Source organism: Carassius gibelio, chromosome A1 (genome assembly GCF_023724105.1).
Source record: "Carassius gibelio isolate Cgi1373 ecotype wild population from Czech Republic chromosome A1, carGib1.2-hapl.c, whole genome shotgun sequence".
In the NCBI taxonomy this organism is placed as follows: Eukaryota; Metazoa; Chordata; class Actinopteri; order Cypriniformes; family Cyprinidae; genus Carassius; species Carassius gibelio.
This window is the reverse complement of record NC_068371.1, coordinates 29,041,142-29,051,779: the sequence shown is the minus strand read 5'-3', so window position 1 is coordinate 29,051,779 and position 10,638 is coordinate 29,041,142.

The following is a 10,638-nucleotide window of genomic DNA, read 5'->3' as shown; positions in this document are numbered from 1 at the left end:
CAAAGAAGGAAACAGTTTTGAAATGACATAGGTGTAACCCCTCTTTCTCGGGTCCTCATTAGAGAGTGAGGTTACCCTGCACAACACCTACTCGCTGGCCTCTGTTACACTCACCCCACATCACTCTCATGCGGGTCACGGCACCAATGTAATAGGCCCCATTTGCCTGCTCAGAGTTGGTCTCGAACTTGCGTCTTCAGCGTGGCAGGCGGACGCACTTACAAGGAGGCTAAATGACTGCAGCCACTAGCGTTGGTCTTTTGATATCAGGGGAGTGAGGTTTACCTGCACAGCCTACTCGCTGGCCTCTGTTACACTCACCCCCCATCACTCTCATGCGGGTCACGGCACCAATGTAATAGGCCCCATTTGCCTGCTCAGAGTTGGTCTCGAACTTGCGTCTTCAGCGTGGCAGGCGGACGCACTTACAAGGAGGCTAAATGACTGCAGCCACTAGCGTTGGTCTTTTGATATCAGGGGAGTGAGGTTTACCTGCACAGCACCTACTCACTGGCCTCTGTTACACTCACCCCCCAACACTCTCATGCGGGTCACGGCACCAATGTAATAGGCCCCATTTGCCTGCTCAGAGTGGGTCTTGAACTTGGTTCTTCAGCGTGGGAGGCGGACACACTAACAAGGAGGCTAAATGACTGGTCTTTTGAGACCAGGGGAGTGAGGTTTACCTGCACAGCACCTACTCGCTGGCCTCTGTTACACTCACCACCCTAAACCTCACTCCTATGCAGGTCGCGGGACCAATGTAACAGGCTATGTAATTCTTCTTCTGAATTCCTCAGGCTACATCAGGTTGGTTAAGGATCGATCGTGAACTGCAATTTTTAAATCGTTCCAGCAATGCTCAGTAAGACAGATATCTGAGTTTTTGGCAGGGCCACTTGAGACGATTAACCTTTTTTGCTTTGAAGTCACTCCATTGTGGCTTTTACTGTATGTTTCAGGTGCTATGGGAAGATGAAGTGTCTTTAAAGTGCCAGCGTTCTTGCTGATTGCAGCACTTTATCCTGTGAGATATTTCTGGAGTTAGCTTGATCCATTTTTTCTTCTCCCTATATGAGTTTTCCACTGAAAAGCATCCCCTCCAAAAGAGTTATGCTTCCTCCTCTATTCTTCACTGTTAGAAGGATGATATTCTCATGGTGATGTGCATCATTCGGATTGCACTAAACATAGCGCTTACCACTCAGGCCAAGAAAGTTCAAATTTAGAATCATAGGATCCTTCCTCAGTCTCTCGTATGCCTTAAGGCGAAGCCCAGATGAGATTTTAGAGGAGTTATTTTTTTTCTACAAACGCTTTCTTTTCCCCATCCCTCCACAACTATATTTTTATGAACTGTGTGTACTGTTGTTGTAAATACATAGGGAAGAATATAACAAAATAATGTATTGTTTTGAAACATGCTGTCTGCATAGTTTTAGCAACAGATCGCTAAAGAATTTAAGCAAATTAGATAATGGCGCAAACATCCTCCCGAAATATGTGCTAAAAAAAAAAAAAAAAAAAAAAAAATCTAAAGCACAGCATTGCTAAGCAAATTTCTCTTTTAAATAAAATTCTGTTTACCACCTGCTTTCTTTGGATGCCAATAGTGCATTTTTGTACATTTTCTGCATTTTATAATAAGCTTTATTTGCATGGCAAAGAAGCATGATTAAGCTGAAAGGACTGACTGACTTAAATGCTCACTGTGCCAGACCAGCACATTTTACACCTGCATAAAGTGGATTTCTGTTGGTTAGTAAATGAGGCGCAGGGCTTTGTGTTGAAATTCTTGTAAATTCGGTCCACTTCTTGTAAGACTGTTTAGAGTTACAGAGCTTCTAAGTAATCTTAATTTCTATATCTCTTCTTACATATGATCTGTTTTAGAAGACTCCCTGGGCATATTCACTTCATATTCCTAGTCATCTTTCCTTTTTAAGTTAGATAAAAGTGGGCTTCCTGTGAAAATGTATTCACCACTGATTTTTTTTCTCTGTCATATTATTGGCTTGAACCTTGCATCAGATCTTGACAGAGTATTGTTGAATGTTTATGACCAATAACAACCATTATGAAGGTGCTATTTTAGACACAGGTAATGATAAGAATATAAATATTAATATGAATATAGATGAGCATGGCTATGAAGCAATCCTTCAAATCCAAGAGGTGAAATTTACTTTTTTTAGATGATTAATAAACCTGTATTGCAACATTTCCTGTTTTATTGAAAAAAAAAAAAAAAAAAAAAAAATACTTGGAACAGAAATGATAATATTAAGGTTGGACATTAAAAAAAAAATCATTAATTCATTTATTTATTATTGACTGTATGTATTATTCTATACTTTTAACATTTGAAAGTTTTCAGTCAGTAGATCTTTAATGTAAAGTGTCTTATGTTTACCATTACTGCATTTAAAAAAATACAGTAAAATAATAACAATTATTTATTACTATAATACTATAACACAGAAATTTTATTATTAGAGTAATAAATAGTATTGTTACAATTTAAAATAACTATTTTCTGTTTGAATATATTTTAAAATGTTATTCCTATAATGATAAACATTAGTTTTACTCCAGTCTTTAGTATCAAAAGAAACATTCCTTGTTATTCTTATTACATTTCTTAAACATTTTTTTTTCTTCCAGACTTTTTTAATAAATAGAAAAATAAATAAAAAAGCCTTTATTTGAAAGAAATATCTTATAAATTAATGAAACATTTAAAAATTATAAATAGTCTTAACCATTTTAAAATTGGTATGTGTCCTTTCTGAATGAAAGTATTAAATCTAACTGAACCCAAAATTTTAAGGAGAGTCCACATCAAAGTTCCATGTACTATAAAAAAAGGTTTGTCAGGTAATTCCCATAGCCTATCTAAAAAACCTTCATAATCTCATTTGTTTGCTTGGATAACCAAACAAATTAATGGAATAGGCTTCCCGAACACTTTACCCACTTTCCATTGGACAAACAAATAGCCCTGCCCCAAACTCAAGCTATTATTTAAGCAAATGGTGAAAAAGCCTCAAACACAACTTCCGAACGACTTATTCAGTTGTCTGTGCATGTTCACGTCCTTCTCCTTTATATCTTTTGTCAGAAACAGCACTATTTTGCCAGTTTAAGACTATAGGAGAGCACTAGAATTCTTAGCATTTCTGTCCTCGTGTATATTTCTGGCAGGTTAAGCTAAGAAATTGATGTATGCTTTGACAATAATTGTTATTTAAGCAAAGGAAAACATATGTATCTGTAAGACAGGCTGAGGGGAGACTGAAGATATCACTGCACATCACTTACCACTTTTTTCTTCTGTAGAATGGTCATGTGTGTGAAAGCTGAACGTCTCCCAGTGGTCCCACATCTCCCCCTGTGGACTGGTGGTACTGCAGCTGATGCTCAGGGGAGGAAGTTAAGGTAAGTTTGTGGCAAACTACCATACATCATATTTAGGCATATGATGCAATCACAGCGGTTTTAAGAGGCATGCATTATGCAACTCCTCTGTATAATCTATCCCTTGATATTTTAAATACGTACAAATGATTCATTATGCATTTATGAACTAAATCATTCTCCTATGTCCCCACTGAGCAAAATGAATAACAGAATCTGGTACGAGTGTTTACATTCACACAGCTGTGATTAATGGCTTTGATTAGAGCTAAATCATTGCAAGGCATGCAGTCATTTAGCCTATATATTTGCTAACTGATATTTTATATCTTAAAAATGTTATTTGGCAAATCAATCTAATGAGGATGACGGGGTCAAAGGGTTCATTACTTTTTAATTCCATTAAGAGTGCAATTCTTACATTCTGGTTTATAATGGTGTAGAAGCAGGTGCCATTCATTAAAATTATTTATTTATAAAATATGTTAATATTAAGCCTTGGGCAGTGATTGGAAAGCATCTCTAAATTGCATATTTTGTTATATATGCTGTAATAGTATATATGCAGTAAAGTGACTCATGAAATTAACCATTTGTTTCACCCTTTGACGCTCAAAACAGTGGAGATGATCGTAGACTTCAGGAGAAACCCCCCTGCACTTTCCCCACTCACCATCATGAACAGCACTGTGACTGCAGTGGAGTCATTCAGATTCCTGGGAACCACCATCTCTCAGGACCTGAAGTGGGACAATCACATTGACTCCATTGTAAAAAAGGCCCAACAAAGGTTGTATTTCCTTCGCCAGCTGAGGAAGTTTAACTTGCCACAGGAGCTGCTGAAACAGTTCTACTCAGCCGTCACTGAGTCTGTCCTCTGTACTTCAATAACTGTCTGGTTTGGCTCAGCAACAAAATCGGACATCAGAAGACTACAGAGAACTGTTCGGACTGCTGAAAGGATTATTGGTGCTCCCCTGCCCACCCTTCAAGAACTGTATACATCCAGAGTGAGGAAAAGGGCTCATAAAATCACTCTGGATCCCTCACATCCAAGTCACCCCATTTTTGAACTTTTGCCATCTGGCCGGCGCCTCAGAGCCGCAAATACCAGAACAGCAAGGCACAAAAACAGTTTCTTCCCCCAGGCAATCTACCTCATGAACAGTTAAATGTCCCCCACTTATGCTTATGCAAACAAAAGTGCAACATCCTTATATTTATTTGTTACCCCTCCATCCTAGTACATCCCTGCATCTTTTTCAATCCTATCCCATTATCATTTATAACACAATTGTTTATACACTTATTTATTTGGCTACATTTTATTTTTTATTTTATTTTATTTTTTTATTTTTTTTGTCTGTGTGTTGGTGTCTCTGTGTACTGGAAGCTTATGTCACTAAAACAAATTCCTTGTATGCGCAAACATACTTGGCAATAAAGCTCTTTCTGATTCTGATTCTGATTCTGATTATAGGGCAACTGTACATAATGTAAAAGTTCATGTACAACTTAAAGAAAATAGTGTTTTTAATCTGCGTGTGATCAAGCTTTCTCCGCTGGGCTGTTATGATATGGAATGCTGGGTTTTCACTATTTGATAAATTCTAAGAGAATAACTTTAAGCCATGCCCATTTTTTTCTAGTTGAATGCCCTGTTTCACTGTGAAGCATTACTATTACTGAAGTAAAATGGGATTTGAACATGGTTTTGTGTTTTTTTTTTTTTTTTTTTTTTTCTGTAGGCGTCTCCCAGTATGCTACTGATAAAATAGGCAAAATAATTAAAGGAAAAAGTTAATTACTGCAGTCATGATGTTAGTGAAATGTATGCTGATTACACTCCAGTGGAGCGAGGTTATAATGACCCTTTCTGCCACAGTGGGTGTTTCATTGTGCGAAAACAAAGAACGAGTTTGATCAATACATGGAAACATTTTAGTTTGCATAGAAATTATTCAGTTCTACACAGAGGTGGATGAAGACCTGAAAGCCACACTTAAATATTATAAGTACAGATATCTATAAATAAGTATAAATACAGATATACACAATTCGAGCAGCAGTTTTAACTCTTTCTTTAATTTTGTATCTTTGGGTAAGTATAAGAGGCGCTTTATTACTAAGGCTGTTTATTATTACTGTTACTAGTATTTTCAGGGTTGGATCTAAACTCTGCAGGACAATGGCACTGCAGAACTAACGTTGCCTATCCCTAATATAAAACATATAAAAATAGGCCTAGTTGAAAAGTGAAAATAAAACCACCCAATGGCAGTCAACTGATTCTTTCAAATGGCTGATTCATTCAGGAATTAACCATTTGATTTAGGGATGGTCCGAATACAATTATTTCAGCTTTGAAACTTCGGTAGTAATCAACACCGAATATTGGAAGCTCCGGAGGGAGGGGCTGAACATATTCTTCTCTCCAATAAAGGCAGGAGTCTTTGAGTGTCTGTGTGTCTGTCTGTCTGTTTGCATTTATATTCTGTCGAGAACTGTTCATCCAATCAACTTCACGCATGGCAGGTGTGTTGCTGTGGACCCAAGGGAGTACAGTGTTGCATTTTGGTGTCATTTCTGATTAAAGGAGGATAAAAACAGCTCGTTTTTGTTTTGTTTTGTTTTTTACACCAACAATATACTATAGGCATACTACTTGGCACAATTTAGGCCCATTAGTGCCAACTGGGCATCGTTTAAAAGCCATGGCCTACCTGAGCATTGTTTCTGACCATGTCCATCCCTTTATGACCACCATATACCCATCCTCTGATGGCTACTTCCAGCAGGATAATGGACCATGTCACAAAGCTCGAATCATTTCAAATTGGTTTCTTGAACATGACAATGAGTTCACTGTACTAAAATGGCCCCCACAGTCACCAGATCTCAACCCAATAGAGGATCTTTGGAATGTGGTGGAACGGGAGCTTCGTGCCCATGATGTGCATCCCACAAATCTCCATCAACTGCAAGATGCTATCCTATCAATATGGGCCAACATTTCTAAAGAATGCTTTCAGCACCTTGTTGAATCAATGCCATGTAGAATTAAGGCAGTTCTGAAGGCGAAAGAGGGTCAAACATGATGTTCCTAATAATCCTTTAGGTGAGTCTAGATAAACTATATTAAATTATGTAAATAAAAAATAAAATTTAGAATGCTTTAAATTTAGATGATCTAAAAAAATCTATACTAAATCAATAGTGTATTTATGCACTCTCTGTGTGTTTTTATTATATAGCCTACTGGATAATGTCAGATCGCACATCATTAAAATAGCTTATATCATCGCAGACGATATAATGTATTTCACATACCCCAGCCTCGAATTGAATGGAAAATGTAAGAGCACTTTTTGGCCAGTGAGCAAATGTGTTTTTTAGGAGTCTAACTTACAGGCACCAGACCAGATTTGTCAAACCTGCTTTCTTGCTGTGTGTGTTTTTTCCGACTTTATTTACATTTGTTCATTTATCTGACACTTTTATCCAAAGCGACTTACAATTGCTATATATGTCAGAGGTCACACGCCTCTGGAGCAACTAGGGGTTAAGTGTCTTGCTCAGGGACACATTGGTGTCTCACAGTGGATTCGAACTCGGGTCTCCCACACCACAGCCGTGTGTCTTATCCACTGCGCTAACACCACCCCTATTAAAAAAATGAAAGTTGACAGAAATATAAAAACTTAAGTAAAGTACAGATTTACTTACCACAAGTAAGTATTATTCCTGAAGTATTGTTGCATTACACCATTGGTTCTCCACCTTTGGGTTTTATTCAAAACTGCACAGGTAAAATAACGAGTAATTACTCGTTTACATATGCATCATATGGAGGTTGCTTATTTTGTAGTTCCACTGAGCATGGTGATCAATCAGGACAAACACAGGGTTACATTCATTTGAAATAAATAATCCCTTTTATGGGAGAGTGTCCCACAAGACTCAGTTCCCTGACTGTTTTCCTTTTCCTTCTGCCACCTTTAAGAACGCTGCATGTAGTTCAGCTGTTTCGTTCTCATTAAAATATACTTATCCTTCTGCTCTGCTGCATAAGCAGATCAATCACTGATGATGGGAACATGCTCATGAAATCACTGTCAACAGATCACCGTCATCTTTCCAGTGGAGTTACGAACAAGGGCATTGCGATAAAGTCTCCAGAAGTGAAAGCGCACCTCTGAACCTCATAATCAAACACAGCTTTCCTGAATGCCAATTACCAACAGACCATGCAAATCAGTCTGTGGAAGAGAGTGACTTTCCATTTGCTGGCCTGTGTTAACCTCTGTGAATACAATCTGTCCCCAGGGAGAGATGAGAAGTTAATGAAGTGAATTGCTGGATAAGTAGTGAAGCTTTGTATTGTTCACTCTCTCTCTCTCTCTCTTTCTCTTTCTCTCTTTCGCTCTCTCACACACATACACATTCTTTGATGTCATGGTATAACTATGGTAACTCACAGTGTGGACATTGCAGAGGTTATTAATTTAGCCTTGATTTTCTGAAAGTACAAATTAACATTAGTATTTTACGTAATGTTATATACTGTTATAATAATAATATTATATAGTTCCAGTCCTTTATTTAAGATGTGAAAATTTGCCATAACAACCCATGCGAATTCATGAAAATGCTTTTTTAATAGCTGTCCACTGTAGTGACCACTATGCGTGACAGGGTTAATTATGTCATTCTGGTATAGTGGACTGGTATCAAACGCAGCTGCTGCCATTTTGCTGTGATTGTATTGTACGCTGTAATGAATTATTAGAGAACTAACAAACTGGTAATGTTTGCCAGTCTAAATATTTTTATTGCCTTAATTATTTGTGTGGTAAAATGTTGTGTAATAAGTGGTTTGACTGCACCGTTTCACTTAAAAGTCCATCTTAAATTTGCCGCTTGCTTGCAACTGCTGTCTTCACAGAAGCTTTGCGTTCAATTATTTCAACTCAAATAAATATTTTGTGTATAATTATTTACTTATGTGGCAAGTAGTGTGTAATAAGTGGGATAATGTACATCCAGCCAGTTGTTCACTCAGGGTTCCTGATTACCCTGTCGGGGTTTATTCTGAAAGAACAACCGGCTGGATGAACCCTACATGATCCCTTACACACACACACACACTACATGTACACATGAACGCTCTTTTCAAACAGAAGCTTAATGCACATGATATCTGTCACAGCACATGATGACTACTAAAAAATATAAATTATATATAACTTTATTTCAAATAAAGGGAAAATTAAAAGTGGGTTTAATCCAAGCAGCTCTAAAAGATCTTAGAATAGTTCTGCATCTTTCTGAAGGCGCTCAGCCTGTGTTTGCGGTGTTGCCACATGTTAATAAAAAATAAAAATAAAAAAAACTTTGGTGTACGGTCTCTGGAAAAATCAACAGTGATTGATCAGCCTTTATTTATGTACAGTATTGTAGACGTTATTACCTAGGCGAAGCAAAATTTGCTGAAATATAGGCTAAAGTAAGAGTGCCTGCATAGTTGTCCATCAAAAGCCTGTCAAAGTTGAATTCATTACTATAGTAACAGTAAAACTGTCATGTCTTTATAATGAGGAAACAACTTCGTTATGTCGAGATAACGAGAAAATTAAGTCGTTTTAACGAGAAAACAAGAAGGAAAAAAAATATAATGCATGCCGCTTAGAACTTCCGCAGAGGAGAAGCTCGCAGGCAATCTTTTACTGTCTATGAGGCTATCGGGGGGACGTTGGAGGCATAAAGTCAAGGGAGAAGCCCATAGGGTGTCCATAAAAGAAACGGGACAAAATTATTCAACAACATCTGCAAGATTCGGTGGGTGATTCAGATTTCTCTTGGCACAGCGATTAGAAGTCTTAAAGGTTGTTCACGTGACATCTACGTCATCAAGCTCAGTTTGAGTCTGCGCAGTACGCCCGACCCCCAGGAAGAACTTGCTTCTAATTGACTTCACTTGTCTCCGTTGAATCCAATGGGGTCGCTGTGTCCATTTCTTTTACTGTCTATGCTTAGCAACTATTATTGTATATGTACTATAATTGTACGAAGTTCCGGTTCAAGCTCCGCCTACTTCCGGTTTTATCCGAATACAGATACGAATAATTTTGTGATTGTTACACATACAAATACAGATACAATATATATATATATATATATATATATATATATATATATATATATATATATATATATATATATATGTACACACACACACATTATATTACTTAAACTATTAAATGCGGTAACAATTCTGTAGTTATTGCATTAAGAACTTGGATATATGAGATATATAACAAGTAGGCCTAATGCAGTAACATTTATAGTAATTATACTATACTTTTTTTTTACCTCGATAAGACACCATAATTTTCCTGTTTCACAGTATTTTTCTGTTGGTGAGACAAACATGGAGATATTGGTAGTTCAGGACTTACCAATGATAATAAAAGCACGATTTGCAATATTATTGGGAAACCCAGCTTGACAGAATTGTGTCTTCTGTATAGAGGCACAATCATACTGTCCCGTGAAGCCATTCAAATCAAGCAGTAAAATGTCCTAACAGGAGATCTGACACAAAACACCTGATTTTGCATTCATCACATGAGTGATGCTCTTTGTGTACACTGTTCCTGTTAATTCCTTCATATGTATTATATATTGTTTGGATTTTAACAGGTGTATGAAATGAATTACTAAGGCAGTTTCCCCTTTTGGTGTGCGTGTTTGTTCTTCTCTCTTGCTCCCGCTGGTCTTTTTTTTTCAAAGGTGATTAAATGTGGTGAGTCTGCTAGCGGCTCGCCGAGGTGTCAGCGGTGGACACTGTTCGCCGTAGGCACACGTGTCACCAGTGGAAGATTGAGTCTAATGTCCTTGGAGTAACTACAGTACAAACCCACAGGGAGCAGATTGAGCTGGTTATTATCCTGGAGGAGACAGGCCTCTGATGAATTTTCATTTGTACACAAGAGGTACGCTGGTGCCTTATACTTTATCATGAGGGCGTGATTCTTTTTTATGGAGAAAATCTAAATGTTTCATTAGGCTTGAATTAGCTGTTTGCCCTTGACTGCAATTGCATAACAGGCGCGCCCAAACACATTCATACTTACATTTCCCTGGGCGGCGTTGGAAGTTACCTTGAGATGTCAGCAGAGCCGGGGCCCTGGAAGCATTGATTGCGTCTTAATCTGCAGT